The sequence below is a fragment of the Rhinolophus ferrumequinum genome, chromosome 25 (assembly GCF_004115265.2).
Source record: "Rhinolophus ferrumequinum isolate MPI-CBG mRhiFer1 chromosome 25, mRhiFer1_v1.p, whole genome shotgun sequence".
In the NCBI taxonomy this organism is placed as follows: domain Eukaryota; kingdom Metazoa; phylum Chordata; class Mammalia; order Chiroptera; family Rhinolophidae; genus Rhinolophus; species Rhinolophus ferrumequinum.
Genome location: NC_046308.1, coordinates 10489517 through 10507660, shown reverse-complemented (window position 1 = coordinate 10507660; position 18144 = coordinate 10489517).

Sequence of the window (18144 nt, the reverse complement as noted above, 5' to 3'; positions counted from 1 at the left end):
GTTTCCTTTCACTGTTGAGTAGACTTCCATGTGTGTTTATCTGTTCACCTATTGTTGGACATTTGGGTTGTTTCTAGGTTTTGGATGTGTTGAGTAAAGCTGTTATAAACATTTTTGTACAAGTCTTTGTGTGGACATATGTTTTCATTTCTCTTGGGTAAATACCTAAGAGTAGCTGGATTGTATGGCAAGTATATATTTACTTTTTAAGAAACTACCAGACCTTTTCCCAAAGTAGCTGTGCCATTTTTACATCACCACCAACAATGTGTAAGTGTTCCTGTTGCTTCACATCCTAGCCAACATTTGTTATTGTCAGTCTTTTAGTTTTAGCCATTCTAATAGGTGTGTGATGGTATCTCATTGTGGTTATTATTTGTATTTCCTTGATGGCATACGTTGAGCACATTTCCATGTGCTTATTGGTCATACATGTACCTTCTTTTAGTAATGTCTTCTCTAATCTTTTGCCCATTAAAAAAAAATGAGGTTGTTTGTCTTATGAGGTGTGATCAAAACATATGTTTAAATTAAAAAATGCTTAAATAAAAGAAATTTATTACAGTAAAAGACACATGCCATTAATCCCCTTCAAAATACTCCCCCTCACTTCGAACACTCCGAACTTATCCCATTGTTCTTGCCACTTTCTGAAGCAGTTCTGGAAGTCCTGTGTTGTGAGTGTCATTCATTGCACTGTCATGGCTGCCTCGATGTCCTGAATCATTTTGACTTTGGGGAAGAGCCAGAAGTGACACGGTGCCAGATACTGTGAATAAGGTGGATGAGGACACACCATAATGTTTTTATTTGACAGAAATTTCTGTACCAGAAGTGACGTGTGACATGGAGCCTTCCCGTTGTGATCAAACAATATGGTGAATACTGCTGCTGAGTGCCATCCAATGGAAAGGCAGGGATCTTCAATATGGGAAGCAACGCGTCGAACCTTAGTAACAGTGTGTGCCAAGTTTCAGCTTTTCGGTGCAGTCAGTCGGGCGTGAACTATGGTTGAGAGAAGGTGTGTTTTAAAGTGTGCCGTAAATCATCCTCCATCATGACAACACTCTGTGTCACATATTGCTTCTGCTATATGGCAGTTTCTGTCAAATAAAACATTATGGTCTGTCCTTATCCACCTTATTGACCAGATCTGACACTGACTTTTCTTTTCTCATCAGATTACCTTGATGCCTCTATCAAAAACCAATTAGCCATATCTGTGGACATATTTCTGAACTCTCTGTTCTGTTCCATTGATTTATATGTCTTGTCTTTTCAACCAATACCATATGGTCAATAAGTCCTTCAATTTTGTTCTTCTTTTTAAAAAATTGTTTTGTCTATTCTAGGTAAGTACATTTCCACATAATTTTAGGACCAGCTTGTCAATTTCTATTAAACTCTGCTGGAATTTTGGTTAGAGTCATGGTGAATCTATTAATCTGCTTGGGAAGAATCAAGATCTTAAATATTTGGTGCTTCCCATCCATGAACATAGTATATCATTTTATTTATTGTTGTCTCTTAAAATTTCTTTCAACAATGTTTTATAGATTTTACTGGATAGGTTTTGTCCACACTTTAAATTTATTTTATGTTTTTTGATATTGTAAATGGAATTGTACTTTTATTTACTTCCAATTGTTCATTGCCTCTTTCTCCTCCTCCTCTTTCTCCTTTTTCCGGATTGTAACCTGACTTTAAAGTCTTAAATACATCTTCTTATCCTTGACATTACTAATATCCAGGGTCTGAAAAGATAGTTTGTTTAGTCAAGAATCAGCATTGACGCCGCTCTACATCTTGCCTCATCTCTGAGAATTTACAGCTCTTCTTGGCATAATTCTCACCTCATCAGACCATCTTCCTTCTGTCACTTTCTTCCTTTTTCACATCTCCCACAATCACAGCTCCTCCATGTAGCCTTCAACGATGTGACAGGTTCTCTGGTATCTTTTCAATATTGAATCTTCTGTTGCTTACCACCCCATTGATTGGAACAATTATCCAATTGTTTATTCAAAATGAAGGAATTTTATGTTATTTAGCTTTTGTATGACTGTATTAGTTTCCCACGACTGCTGTAACAGGTACTACAAACGGGCATAAAACAACAGAAATTTATTTTCTCACAATTCTGGAGGCTAGAAGTCTAAAATCAAGGTGTTGGTAAGGCCAGCCATGTTCTCCATGACCCCCGTAGGGAAGAGTCCTTTCCGCTTCCGGTAGTTCTCAGCCATCCTTGGCATTCCTTGGCTTGCAGCTACATACCTCAGTCTCTCCTCCCAGCTTCACATGGCGTCTGCCTGTGTGTGTCTGTGTTTCTTCTCCTCTTCTTTTAAAGGCACCAGTCATATTGGATTCAGGGCCCGCATACTCCAGTATGACCTCATCTTACCTAATTACATCTGCAATGACCCTATTTCCAAATAAAGTTACATTCTCAGGTACTGGAAATTAGGTATCTTTTGGGGATGGTGGTGCAGACCAGATGTCACCCTTTTAAAGTGCAAATCTGCCTTGTAGCTGGAGCAAGGGGGAAGGCAGCGTTTACTGTTTGCATTTCTGTTACACAGTCTGTCACATTGAGTGCAACCTGAGGGCAGACGCCATGCTCTTCATCTGGCAGTAGAGCTCAGAGTCCCAGAATCCCATGTAGACTTCCTCTGTGGAGTAGCCGTTCTCACTGTGGTCACTTCAGGCATATCTACCAACAATCCCTCGTCGGTCGATTTGTAGACTAATGAAAAGGATGAGGAAGCTTTCGGGACTCTGTGTTATTGAATTTTCTATTTTAGGAATTTTATCACCAGGAAATACTTTGGATAAACATTTGGGATTCTATCTAAATGTCTTCTTGATTGACTAAAATATATGCAAAGTAAAATATAAAATAGTCTTTTATGTAAATAGGGTGTAACTGAATTTCTCAACCCTGGCACTATTGATACACTGGGCCAGATAATTCTTTGTTGTAGGGGGCTGTCTTGTGCATACCCCCTCTATCTAATAGGTGCCAGTAGCACCCCCTTTTCCTGGCAGTGACCACCAAAGATGTCTTGAGACAATGACAAGTGTCCCCTGGGGGGCAGCACCGCCCCCAGTTGAGAGCCACTGTAGAATTTTATAAGGCAGTTGAAAATCTTAATGTGAAAGTTGTAAAAATCATCCAAATTTCTTTTTCTTTTGCTTTCCTTTTAATATTATCCTGTCTTGTAAGGTTGCTCTGCCCCGAGACCACTGGCATTGTGAGTAGATTGCACGACTCGTGTTTTCCTTGCTTCTGCCTGTGTATATCTGGGACCTGTGGGCAGCCTGATTCACGCAGAGGGAAAAATGAATGCTCCTATTTATTATAAAGACTCAAGGACTCGAGGAACGTGAGAAACCAAGCCTGTTCTCCAGCACACAGAGCCACATTAACTTCATTCTTGATGCCCCAGGAACTTCTAAAGCCCTTGCTGAGTTTCTCCTGAGCTCATTGAACTAGAAGGAATAAGATTGTGGTTTTACATGAAAGACTAAAACCCAGGGGTGGAAATCATCTGGAGGAAACTTAAAAGCAGTATGTGGAAGGAAGGCCTGGAGAAAGGAGAGGATTCAGGGGGTTGCTCCGAACTCTCCAGAGCTCTAGCTCTCTGGAACCAGAGGTACTTCCTGCGGTGGTTTCCAAACATGGCACTGGCAGCCCCCACTCAGAGGCCAAGCCACTGATACCCAGGCAGACCAGATGTCACCCTTTTCAAGTGCAAATCTGCCTTGTGGCTGGAGCAAGGGGTAAAGCAGGGCTGACTGTTTGGAAATGGCCTTGAATCTGCCAGTTTTACACAACTCTTATCTTCGGTTTCATTTGATAGCTGCAGCATTGTAGGGGTGCAAACTGCTCCTCTTTTGACTGTCTGGCAGGTGTTGCCAGGAATTGGAAGAATATTGCACCGGAGTGAAGACTCTGCCTTGGGTTTTGGGGTCTGCTCTGTTAAACCCCTCAAATTGTGGGATAGGTATTTGTAGAACCAGAAAGGTTCTCATACTTTTAAAAAAAAAAAAGTTGAGGTAAAATTCACATAACTTAAAATTAACCATTTTAAAGATAGTTCAGTGGTATTCAGTACATTCAAAATGTTGTGCAACCGTCACCTGTATCTAGTTCCAGAATATTTTCATCACCTCAGAAGGAAACACCGTACCCAGTCAACTCCCCGTTCCTTCCTCCTTCAGACCCTGATAATCACCAGTCTGTGTTGTGTCTCCATGGATTTGCCTGTTCTGGACACTTCATGTAAATGGAATCATATGATGTGTGACTTTCTGTATGTGGCTTCTTACACTTAGCATATGTTGTGGAGGTTCATCCATGTTGTAGTGTGTGTCAGTGCTGCATATCCTTTTTTATGGCCGAATAGTATTCCATTGTACGTGCAGACCACATTGTGCTTACCCATTCATCTGCCGATAGACATGTGGCTGCTTCCACATTTCAGCTATTACGAGTAATACTGCTATGAACATTTATGTTTCTCATACTTAAAAAAACGTTTTTAAGTGTAAAATATACACCAGGGGTGCCCAAAAAATGCACGCACTTTAAGAGATGTTACCTATGTATTGCTTTTTGAAGTTGAATTGAATTACGGTAGCAATGTGTGGTATGACATTCGCTCAAAAGGTGGCGTTAATCAAATGAATGCTAGTATAACTCATTGTATTCCAGTTTTAATACAGGTTTTTCCTTTCTTAAAATGTGTATACAAGTTTTTGGCACCCGCTGTATACATATGCCATTTCAAACTATATAATTCAGCGGCGCTAATTATATCCACAGTGTTGCTTCCTAATCTTTTCCGTCACCCCGCAGGAAACCCGGTACTCAGTAAGCAGTAGCTCCCTATCCTCCTACCCTAGCTCCTGGGACCCTCTACTGTACTTCTGTCTCTATGATTTGCCTACTCAAGATAATTCCTACAAGTGGAATTATACAACATGTGTTCATTGTGTCTGGCTTACCATAACGTCTCCGAAGTTCATCCATGTTGTAGCAGGTATCAGTACTTCGTTCCTTTTTATGACTGGATAATGTCTCATTGTAAGGACACCACATTTTGGTTTATCCATTCTCCTGCTGATGGACATTTGGGTTGCTCCCGCCTTTTGACTGTTGTGAATAGTGCTGTGTGAACATGCGTGTGTCTCACAGGCATTTGCAGAGTGTCTGTAGCCCTCAGCATAAGGTCCTAATGCCCCAGCGTGACACTCATCGCCAGGCCCCTTCTGGTCCCCTGTTCATGGCATGTAACCTCCTATGGCCTTGCCACACAGATCTGCTTGTAATTTCTGGGGTTAGACTAAATATACATCTAGCCTGTGTCTTTGGATGGCTGTGTCCTTCTCTTGGACCGCTTTCTTCCATCGTCCCTTCTTCATCGTGTCCTTCAAAACTATGAGGAGGTGTCACCTTTGCTGGGAAGATTTCCCTCAAACAGCATGCCTTGCTTTTCACCTCAGCCCCAGGCTAGCTTAGGTAGAGGAGCAAGTCAGAAACAGGAATGGACCCCGGGGCCCAGGCACTGGTGGACAGATAGGGTGATGGAGGGCATGGTGCGGTGAGGTCAGGGGACATTGTGAGTGGTATTGGGGTGTCAGGGATGCTTTTGCTAGGGGTGGATTTCTGGCTTCAAGGGGACAGGCTAAACGCATTCCTGGTCTACTGGTTCCTATGGTGTTGCTAAAGCTCTTTCTGCTTATCTCTGTCGCAGCTCTTATCATGTCACTGTGACACAGTCTGTTACTCTCACTGTCTCCTCAAGTAGACACGGAACTCCGTGAGGGGGGCCCTGTATGATCACCTTTGTATCCCCGCTGATAAGGTGAACCCCAGTGAGCAAAGAGGCTGGATTAAATTTCTAGGAGTTATGAAACGAAATACAATTTTTATTAATATTACTTATTAAATCACTGGGATGTATTTATACCAAAGAAAACACACACTTCCCAAGGAACCTGGTCTGTTCATATTCATTGAGCCGATGAGACTCCTTTTAAAAAAAAGGCTTTATTGAGATATAATTTACCCATTTAAAGTGCACAGGTCAGTAATTTTTAATCTATTCACCAAGTTGTGCGGTCATCACCAAAAGGCTCTCAGACCCGTTAGCAGTCCCTTCCCATTCTGGTCCCCACCCGGCCCTGCCCTCGGCAGCCACTGCTCTCCTTTTCGACTGAGTCAGCATTAGACACCCCACTCCTTTCTGGATGTCATGTTTGAACGTCTGTGTCAGTGAGAAGATTTTTCCGGGCAGAAGATGGGAGACGGGAGGGCGTGTGGGAGAGAGGAAGGAAGGCGGGGACAGTCCCTGTGAAGCAGAGGCAGCAGATCTCTGTGGAAGTGGGACTGCGTGGCTTAGAAGAGTCTTAGAAGAAAAGTAGAAGATGCAGAGGAAGGAACAGGGAGTGAGCCAAAAACGTATTCCTCGGGGAAAGTTCGCAGGGCTCTTTTCTATCAAAAGAAGCGATGATGTCATGGAAATTAAATGGTCGGGAACGTGGTTGGGATGAACATTCCCACGGATGACGTGAGCTGCTGACGAGCAGCAGCAGAAATGTTGCTGGGGGATAATGCCCCTCCCGACCATTTTAAAAAGAAAGCGAGGACCATTATCTAAGGTCCCCGTGGCTGTCCCCCTTCGTTATGTGTATGACGTAAGTGAACCACCTGTTGGATTCTAAGTCTCCTAATTTAATAGGCTCCTGAACATGTACAAGTGTCTGCTGGGCATAAACATTGTATTTAAATGCACAGTTCCATCTTTTCCCACTACATTCAGTTGGATTAAAACCAGGTCCCATTTGGAAGACTTTTCTTCCCTCTGATGGATGAAGCAGCACTCAGGGTTTCTGTGGTAGGCAGAGTAATGGCCGCCTACGAGGGCCATGCCCTCGTCCTCAGTTCCTGTGAGTATGTCACCCTATGTGGCAAAAGGGAGTTTGCAGATGGGATTAAGAGTCCTGAGATGGGGACAGTATCTGGGAGTAATCAGGTGTGTTCAGTGTAGTTACAAGAGCACTTACAAGACGGAGGCAGGAGAGTCAGTCAGAGATATGATGACAGAAGTGGAGGTTGGAGTGATGCAAGGCCGTGAGCCAAGGAACAGGAGTGACCTCTAGAAGCTGGACAAGGCAGGGAAATGGGTTCTCCCCTAGAGCCTCTAGAAAGAACGTGGCTCTTCTGACCCTTTTTAGACTTCTGGCCTCCAGAGCTGTGAGAGAAGAAATCTGTGTTGTTTTAAGCCCTCCATTTAGTGGTAATTTGCTACAGCAGCCCTAAGAGGTTCATCCAGATTTCTACCTTAAGTTTGGGTTTCGCTTTGAGACAATGGCTTGTCCTATTGTGATAGTACCTCACAATTACTTAGTGGTAATGATGTGTCAGGAACTGTGCCAGACCTGGAATCACCATCATCTCATTTAATTCTCCCAGTGATCCTATGAGAAAGGCATGTCATTACCTGTGTGTGTGTGTGTCACGTGTGAGCTGCATACGTGGTGCAGCACGTTCCCTGGCTTGTGGCTGCATCACTTCATTCTCTTCTTCTGTCTTCACATCACTTTCTTTCCTCTCCTCTGTGTGTCTGGGTGTCAAATCTCCCTCTTTCTCTCTTTTATAGATACATATGATTGTATTTCGGGTCTGCCCAAATATCCAGGATGAGCTTTCCATCTCAAGACCCTTAACTTCATCACACAAGGTAGTCACAATATAAGGTAATATTCACAGGTTCCAGGAAGTAGGAAGTCAGTCTGTATCTTTGGAGAGCCATTTTTCAGCGACAAAGGCATAGCACTTTATACATACGCCTTTACCTGTCACACCAAGCCTAAAAGGTAGCTTTCGCAGTTTCACAGATGAGGAAATAGAGGCTCAGAGAGGTTTATTATCTTGTCTATATTTATCATGCAGCTGGCCAGTGGGCCAGGCTTTTTCTGCTGCCCCCAGAGAATGTTCATGGGAGAAATACTGGATCATGCTCTACCATCCTATGTAATTTCAGGAAGTTCACTTACTTTCTCAGATACTTCAGTATCTGAGTTTTCATCTGTAGCATGAAAACCATAATATCCTCTCCCTGATTTAGGTCAGATGAAATTAGACAATATTTGTGAAAATTCTTTGAAAAATATTATGTTCGATGGATTAGTATCATGTAGAGTGGGTTCGTAAGAAAGTCTTCATATAAGAGAAAAGAGATGACTGAGCGTGATGAATGCCAAAGTCTTCATAGAAACCATCACCTGGCTTGCAGTGCTGAGTCTTCACTTAAGATACTGAATAAGGTTCTGATGTAGATGCATCGAAAAACCTTCCCTGTGTGAGGAACTATAGCTGGAAGCCACTTCCCAAGGAAGGAGAGGAAGAGATGCTGAATCATTTTAAGTTGAGAGGGGGAGGGAAGGTACGTTGTGCTGTTCTTCTCTTCTTCTTCTCTTCTTACTTCTAGGCATTCACAGATGTTAGAATTTGGTTGCAGTCACATCGTGTGTTGTTTTTATGTTAAATTTCTGCGGTTTCTGTCTTCTGGGTCATAGACTAGAGAGATGATGGTGGGAGACAAAAGTGGGTGGGAGGTTGCGTAGGTAAGCAGTAAAATGACACCAGGAAGAAAAAGTCAGGCGTGATGAAGAGCATTTAGTAAGAACCTAGACATCTTTATCAAAATTGATTTTCGACTGGACAGGCCTCTACTGTGCATTCATGCTGTATTTATAAATCTAGATTACATGTGGAAAACATGTTCACTCAGGATAGACCACATCAGGTGCCACGGCAGACATCACCAATCAATCACAGCGACCCCGTGCTCCAGGCAGCCCCGAACAGTCAGTGAACTGTATCTCTTGCCTCTGCACTAAATAAGCCTAGGGCATAAGTTTTACTGCATTGACTAGCTTACTTAACTCAAGACTTTTTCACCGGTTGTTCATACCAAAGCTTAAGCTGCTTGTTTACTATTTTAGTAACACCTGGTTTGTTTGCAACCCAGCAATACCAGCTACTGATCACTCACTATGTACCAAGCACTCTAAATTTAATCCTCCCAAGTGTTAGTTCTCCGGGTAAAGGAAGCTCATCTGAATAAAGTCCATCAAAGGAAGGGTTCTGTCGCTTACAAAGTGAAGACCACTGCTCTAGAGAGGAGTGTTTCTGGAGACGAGGGAGGCGTTGTACTACATCTGTTCACTAGTGTTTATTGTTAGATAGCTTGGGGAATGCCAAAGAAGTTATTTACCCTCAAAAAACTTATCCTTGGGGTGAGGTCAAGATAAGCACACATGATCCAGTTAAGGAAAAGAACCCAAAACATGTGTGTGTATGCATGGAAAGAAAGTGAGAGGGCACTAAAGCAAATATGTTGCCTATGGGTGGAATATATTCAGGAATTCATTCTTTCAACTTTACTATATGTTTCAAACTTTTCACAATAAAAATCTGGGGGTAGAATAAAACACAAAGCATAGATGTAGTTGAAAAAAACAACCACCACTTAACACATGAGCTTTTTGTCACTTCTGTTTTTATCTTGTAAATTTTTATTGGAATAGAATTCACATGACATAAAATTCACTCTTTTAAAGTATACATTTCAGTGGTTTTTAGTGTATTCACCATGTCAGGCAAACATTACCACTATCTAATTCCAGAATGTTTCCGTCACCCCAAAATGGAACCCTATACCTATTAGCAATTAGTCTCTATTTCTTCCTCCCCATCCCCTGGAAACCACTAATCTACTTTCTGTCCCAACGGATATGTCTATTCTAGAAATTTCATATAAATGGATTTATACAATAGATGGCCTTTGATGAGTGATTTCTTTCAGATTTCTCGCATAAAGTTTTCAAGGTTTATCCATATTGTAGATGTCAATACATCACACCTTTTTATGGCTGAATAATATTCCATTTTATGGTTATTTAACATTTTATGTACCCATTCATCCACTGATGGATATTTGGGTTGATTCTACTTTTTGGCTGTTATAAATAATGCTGCTGTGGACATTCAAGTTTGTTTTTGTGAGGACATATGTTTTTAGTTCCCTTGGGTATGCACGTATATCTAGGAGTGGAATTTCTGGGTTACATGATCACTCTATGTTTAAGCTTTTGGGACCTGCCAGACGGTCTTCCAAAGTGGCTGCACCATTTTACATTCTCACCAGCGATGGATGAGGTTTCCAGTTTCCCCACAGCCTCATCAACATTTCTTGTTGTCTTGTTTCTTTTTTATATAGTCATCCTACTGCGTGTGAAGTAACATCCCATTATGGTTTTGATTACTTTTCTGCCACTTGTGTTTTTAATTTTAATCCTGATGCTGAACTATCAGCTGAGATACCAGACCTAGAAAAGTGTTAGGGGATCATGAAAGCTATTGCGTGCTGCCCTTGCTTAAGAATTGCTTTCTGTGCTCTCTAGGCTACCCAGACTTGTTGATAGAGGCTTGAAGTAGGTTTCTATTGCTCTCTGACATGTTACCAAAAGCTTAGTGGCTTGAAACAACCCCCACTTACTAGCTCACGGTTCTGGAGGTTGGAGGTCCAGCATGGCAGGTCTGACTTCTCTGCTCAGGTGAAATCAGGTGTTATCTGGGCTGAGTACTCATCTGGAGCCTCTGGGGAAAATTCTGTTTCCAAGATACTCTTTGGTGATGATGGAACTCAGTTTCTCCAGTGGCTATAGAACGGAGGTCCTTGCTGGGGCCAGTCTCGGCTCTTCAAGGCTGAGACTGGCCACATGGCCGCTCCTTCTTCAAGTTAGCAATGCTGTATCGAATCCTCATTCTTGGAACCTCTGATTTTACCGTCTCTGAGGTTTAGACCCAGCCTTACAGGGCTCATGTGACTAGGAGAAGCTCACTTGGAGAATCTGTCTCTTAAGGTCAATCGATGTGGGCCCTTCATTCCTTCTGCAGAATCCCTTCTCAGCAGACCCTGGATTCATGTTTGGTTGACGCATTAGGAAAAGGTGTATGTACAGCAGGAGCTGGAAGTCTTGAGGGACCATCTTAGAATTGTGCTCTGCTCCAGGCATTTGACACGAACCCTAAAAGGGGACTTGTGCTGACCACAGCTTCACAATGTTTTCATGCACCAGCTGTGCACGAAGGGCCAGCTTTATGGCCGACATTGGCCGACAGCTGTTTCAAGTATGACATAGTCTACAGATTCATTGATATTGTCTATACCGACTCTTGGCATTGATTATTGAATGGATAGCTCCCGTTGGCGTCAGTCTCTTAGCATGTGGTCCGGGACCTTGTTGAACCTTGACAAAGTGATAAATTGCGCTTTTATGTCCTGTTTAATTCTGTGGCTCTTTTGAAAGGAATACCCTTCTGATGTGCCCAATAAAATCCTCTTTGATGTGCCAAATACGGACAGTTGACCTTTTAAGGAATTTTAAGCACAAAAAAATGAGTATCTGCCCATGTTGACGCAAGTACAGTTTTTCTGTTTGTTCCTTGTGGTGGTCGTTGGATTTAGGAAATACACTTCGTATTCTTGGCAACGTCACTTCCCTCCCTGTATAACAGTCTAGCTTTCAAGTCCTGAAACAGGAATAAATTGCCCTTTGTTATATTACGTGGAATGAACTGAAGTGAGCACATGTGAAAGCTGAAATGACTTTGAAGGAGAAAGCCAGTGGGAGCTGGTTCCCATGGCAGAGGTCAAGTCAGAAGGGACTAGGAATTTCTATGTCTGTCTTTTAATACTGTTGAAATGCAGTAGGTTTTTGCCTGGTCTGAAAACAGCATTTTGCAGCATGTATTATTGGGACACTAGTTTCATAAGATAAATAATAGGTGTTAAGTGAAAAGAGTTCTGTGGTCAGATAGGTTTGCCATTAAAGTGTATTAAAATTTCCTAAGGAGAGATGGTACATGCAGTGCCAAACTTAAGGCTCATTTAAATTCCCATTTAGGAAATATTTATGAGATTAGAGCTTTAAGAAACATACTTTGGGAAGGATTGTGTTGAATGAATTCTTTGACTCGAGAAAGTAGACCTATGTCTCTTGGCATGCTTGTGGCAGCCATCCAGAAATGGACGCATCTCCACATCTGGGTCACAAGTACGTATACATAGGTCATAGATACACATATTTGAGTCGTGAAGATAGATCATTTTTGTCCCTCAAATAAATTTCCCAGTGCGATTATTTCCTAATCCCTTCATCGTCTGCTAATACCATTCTCAATCTAGCCTTGGGAAGTAGTCTCAGTCACTTCAGTAACAATTTTCTATCTAGTGAGTGGAGAAGGGAAGGAAATTATTGATCATCCCCAATGGGGATCCTCTCTAAACTTCACAGTCACCCTGCTGAAGTGTTACCTTTGGTTCATACATGAAGACAGTGAAACTCAGAGAGGTTAAGAATTTTGCCTAAGGTCACACAGCTTATAAGTAACATTTGGATCCAGGATCATCTGACTCCGAAGCCCCTCCTCTTCCAATAAACCCCCTGCTTTTCTTGCCTTGTCATTTATCTATTCTAATTTAAGCTATGAACAGGTTTATTAAAAGTATGTTGTAGAGCAAACATTTCAGATTCAGTTGTATCTTCCCACTGATCAGAATTATGATTTCAGCAACGCTTCATCTTCAACTGATGGTGGTTTTGGATACTTGAGTTCTCAGTTTCCCCATCCCTTCCCTAATCTCAAGTGATTAATGATCTGAAAAATCAACTCGTATAATTCACTAGGGAAAACTAACTCTGATTTAATTTATTTGCTATGTTTCTGTGCTTCATAACGGGAAGCGTGTCTCTTCATTTATTTGCATAGTTATGGAGAGCTTTAGAGCCAGACAGACTGGGACTCAAATCATTTGACCTTTGGCAAATTATTTTATTTCTGTGCTGCTTTCTTCAAATCTGTATGATGGGAATGATAATTCTTTCTCGGCTAGTCGAGGACTAAATAAAGTCGTGAAATGGCACATGAATTTAAGCACTTACATAGGAGTGTTTAGTCAGTGTTCACTTGCTTTCTCCCTTTAATATTGGGGCTTAATATTGGCGATAAAGATGAAAAACAGGAAAAAGAACAGCCAGGACACCAGTTAAGGGCTCTGAAAATAGTTACAAAGAACCTCGCACCTGTCTTCTCCCTGCTCTTAACCAGTTTTGCTGCTGGTTCATTTATGTCAGTACCAAGTCAGCGTATATTTGATAATTCGAGTAAACATGAACATACATTAATATTAACCAAAGAACAAATATTTGTGAAACTCCCTTGGCCTTCATGTTTATCGTCACTCTGAGAAACGTGGTTGGCAGAAGTAACATCAAACAAAAAAACTGTTCCTGTCGTCCATGAAAAGTGGCGTGCCCGCGTGCACACTAGGCCTTTAGCTGCTCTGTCCTAAATGGGAAACACAAGGTATTTTTACTTAAGCATGTGTCATGTAAACCCCTCTTATCTCGCGATCCCCAGAGCCATCTAGCACCGTGCCTTGCCCGTGGTAGGATCATTTTGTTGCATTAATGAATATTTACGGAAACATGCTCAACTCCATATCCCCCCATATTTAATTCCCAGCGAGATGAACAGGTTTTGTTTTGTGTCTGGAAATAGTTCGGCTCCTGGAAAATATTTTCCCAAGGAGCATGGTGGAAGATGAAATAGCCTGACTTTGCTCAAAATAAAAGCTATGCCAATATTTGTTACCCAGACTCACCAGCTCTGACCTTCAGCTGTTTGAGACAGACATTCATGGCTCAGCAGATACAGCAGCAGGCGTCTGGCTTCAGCCTGAAATCTTAAGTTGACTTGAAGCCCTTACACGCGCGCGCGCGCGCACGCACACACACAAACACACACACACACACACCAAATAGTTGTCCCCATCAGAAGCCTCTGCTGTCCGGTTCTTTCACACCTCCTTCTGTAGGCTAAAGCAATCTGGACGATGCGCCCTCTCTCCAACCTATTAATTGATTCCCTACCATGGTGTACACACTTCATGACCCATTGCACTCTGCCCCTCCCAGGCGTGTCAGAGCTCCCTGGTCACTGAGCGGGGCCAGCTTCACTCTGGGCAGACTGGAGCGGCGATGTTTTCCAACCTTGCACGCGTGCTCTGATGAGACCTTGGACATTCCTCTTCTGGATCGTACCCATGAACCCCCCTGACAGCAAGTTCCACTCAGAGCCCTAGACAAGCCGGTCTGGCCACTGGACTGCACTGCCTCAGAGGGCGTGCGTTGCATGAAGCCCCTGGAGAAGGTGACAGCTGAGCGTCCCTCTGAGAAAGAACGCACAGTGGCAGATGAGAACAAATTGTTCTCGGTTTTTCGTGTTGGACGGAGTCAATGGGTAGGGCCGGGCGGAGGGACTAGGATGCCGGCGGTGGAAGGTGCAGGCTCTCTTTTTGCTAGTCGGGGATTTAAAAATAGTGTCTCAAGAAAATCGATGCAAACAAGAGACTGCAGCAATGCTACAGAGACACCCAAGGAGGGTGTTGCTATTTCCGTCAGCTGCTCGGGTGAGGACATGACTGAGTTTTAAACACCACAGGAGGGCGTAGGAGTTGAGAAATGGGGAATGCTCCCTAGGGCTCTCGCTGGTCACTGGGGTTTCTCGAGCCTAGGACGGCATAACTTCTCTCTCTGGACAAGTGCAGCGCGCGCTCCTCCCTCCGTGTTGGACAGGGACGGAAATAATCACAGAGCCAGGAATCCAAACACCCAGCCCCAGCACGTTTGTCATGTCCTTCGCATCTGTCTCCCTGTTGCACACAGCTCTGGCTTCTTCCACATTTAATTTTTGAATCATTTTTATTATTATTATTATTTTTAGTTGTGGTAAATAGGAAGCATACAATTTATCATCTTCATCATTTTTAAGTGTACGGTTTAGGGGTATTAAGTACACATTCACCCGGTTGTGCAACCATCGCCACCGTCCAAACACGGAACTCTTTTCATCTTATAAAGCTGAAATCCCACATCCATGAAAACACTCCCTCTACCTCCCCTCTCCCCAGCCCCTGGCAGCCTACCTTCTACTTCCTGTCGCTATGAATTCTTCTACTCTAGGGACCTCTCGTAAGTGGAATCATACAATGTTTGTCCGTCTGTGACTGCTGTATTTCACTTAGCATAGTGTCCTCAAGGTATATCTGTGTTGTGGCTTGTGTCTGAGTTTCCTTCCTTTCTAATGGCTAAATAAGGTTTCCTTGTATGTATATACATTGTGTGCATTTTGTTTATCCATTCATCCATCGCTGGACACGTGGGTTGTCTCCACATTTTGTCTCCACATCTAGGCTCCTGTGAATAGTGCCGCTGTGAACATGGGTTAGTCTCGTTCCTTTGTTAAAATTCCAGTTCCTATTTCCTTTACCTCTGTTAGTGAGCTATTGTTCCTCGGAAATATAATCAGGGGAGCCCAACCCAGGTGTGCAACACCAGGGACTTGGAAATTGAATGTGACATCGGCACGTCCCTTTGTCAGGCTATAGACACGCTAACAAGTGCATCCTTTCCTTCCAAGGAGAGGCTTATGTTATGGTGATCACATGTCCCCAACTGCCCAGGGCTGTCTCCGTTTATACCTGTCGTCCCAGGGTCATTATTAATGCCACACGTTTTCACTCTCAGGAGTATCCTGTTTGGACAAGAGTTCTATGGTCACCACGGTGATGGAGAAAGTTGTAAACCGGGGTCATCGGAGGGGAAGATAAAACTCGAGAATCAGGAGGTACATTCTGGAGAGACTTTGGAGGAGGCTGTGGGATCCAGAAACGACAGCCTTCGGGATGTGAGGGCGATCGGACGATGAAGAACAGGACTTAGGCGTGAGAGTCCCCATTGTGCTGAACTCACAGCTTTCAGTGTCACTGGCCGTCCTAAGACAGTGACTCTCAGTTGGGAGCTTTTTCCTCCCAGGGGGCATGTTGCAGTGTCTGCAGACACATGTGGTCATCACAACGTGTTTGGGGAGAGGGTAGAGACGAGGGATGCTGCAATATGCAAGACAGCCCCTTATGACAAAGAATTACCTGCCCCTACACGTCAGCGGTGGCGTGGTTGAGAAACCCCGCTTTAAGAGATGCGAGGAAGAAGAGAGGAAGGAAAGGAAATGGCCTTTGGCATGGAGAAGGGAGGATTGAGGACAGAGAGAAAGAAACGGCAATAGACGCCCCCCATAGGGCGCCATGGAGAGAATGCAGCCCAGGCGTCAGGGATGCACTTGTCTTTTCTGCTCTCCTTTGAGCCTCGTCCCCTTCCCAAGTCACTGGGTCCCTTTTCTCCTCTGCCCCAGTGTCTTCCTCTGCTGAGTGGGGCTGACATAGGATCTAAGAGCAACTTCATAAGGTGGCAAGTATGGAATGTGTTCTGTGACGGCCCCCATGTCACCCCAGCACTGGTGCATAGGTCCTACCCTTCTGAGCCTGGGAGGGTGGGAGGTAAGAGCGTGGGGAGAAAGCGTGGCTGTGTTTGTAGGGCCGTCCCCAAATGCATTGTCGCCTAACACGCCATCACGCCACACGAACTCCCAAGAGATTTGTTGCGTTTCAAATGATCAGTTGATATTCCCAGAACACCCAAGTGACACGTGGCTTTCGCAAGTCCTGTTGTCCGCCTTGGAAGACTTTCTTGGTTGGTGACAGCGTGCAGAGAAGAGCTGGCCCCCGTCCTCTTGGATCCCTTTTGTCATTTGGTATATTTCAATATGTGTGCACATCATAACACCAGGTGACATAATTGTCTTGGTGGCAAACGCTCACCTGTCTGGTCTGAACTCAATTTGCAAATGTTCCCCGTTGGCTTCCTCTAAATGTTCATTCATGACGAGGTCGGGTGAAGCCGTGGAATTCAGCGAAGGATCACTGTTAACACAAACCACAGCCTTCTCCCCTCCTAAAGGGATCCCGCGCCTTCCAGTAGGAGAAAGGAAGGCACAGGATCACATTTCAAGAGCTTAGACGAAACCAGACTGAACTTAAATGAAATCAGGGTAGAAGACGATATGCAAGACGTTCATTACCCGGGAATATACATGCTCGGTGACCAATGTGCTGCTCCTTTAGGGCCTCATGACTCGCATTTACTCTGTCATGGTAATTTCCCTAAGTGCAGTGGGGACCGGTGAAAAATCTTTATGCCAATAAAAATATTTGCAAGCCACTTTTTTTTTCTCTTAATTTAGTAAACCCACCTAGAAGGCTGGCTTACATACTGATGAACTGGAAAATCAGAACGACCACAGAATTCACCTTCCAACAAGGGAAAGGAACCACGTAAATACCGAGAATTATTTTCATTAGTCCATGGGTCACACATGAACAGCTTCTACTGCTGGGGTTTATTGGCCCTGGCGTAGGTCTTTGGGTTCTGGGCAGGGGGAGGCATGGACTGGCTCAGTTACAGACAAAATAGATGACTAGCCTGGTGCCAATTAACCTCCCTTTAATTGATAATTAATTTTAAAACCTATTTACTCTCCCCGGAACAGCTGAGACTTTAAAGAGACCACTGTGAAAACAAATGGAGAATAAAGTCATCTCTCAGGAAATGAAGTGAGCCCCTTGGGGAATGAGAAAGACCAGGCCTCTGTTCGAGCCATTTTATTAAAGGATTCTGAATGTTCATGAAGGTGACAGATCAAAGTCATAGGGTGGACACAGCTGCCTTCTAAGTTTGCTGTCTCTTTACATCACTGCCCTCAAGCCCCAATAGGCTGACCAACTGTCCCCATTTCCCAGGGTACAGGATTTTCAGTGCTGAACACAGGAGAGCCTCGTGCCCTACCTGGGCCCTAACCCACTAGATTGATTACTTCCATTCCTTGGGTCCTTTGGTCCCCAGGCCTTTGCCTGAGTCTCCCTTCAACACTCTTCAGCAGTGCTCTGCGTCCCCCGCCTTCCACCTTTCGGCTTCACACGGCTGTAGAGCTCACTGAATGGCAAGGTCGCCACGCCGTTGGATGTCCAGAATTAGTCCTCAAACCCCTTCCTTTGGTGACTTGTTCGCAACTAGAGTTAGTATTTTTTTTCTTGCTATAAAAGCAACTAGAACATGTTCACCAAACAGGAATACCAACCAACTCAGAAAATGCAGAAACATATAAAGAGACTA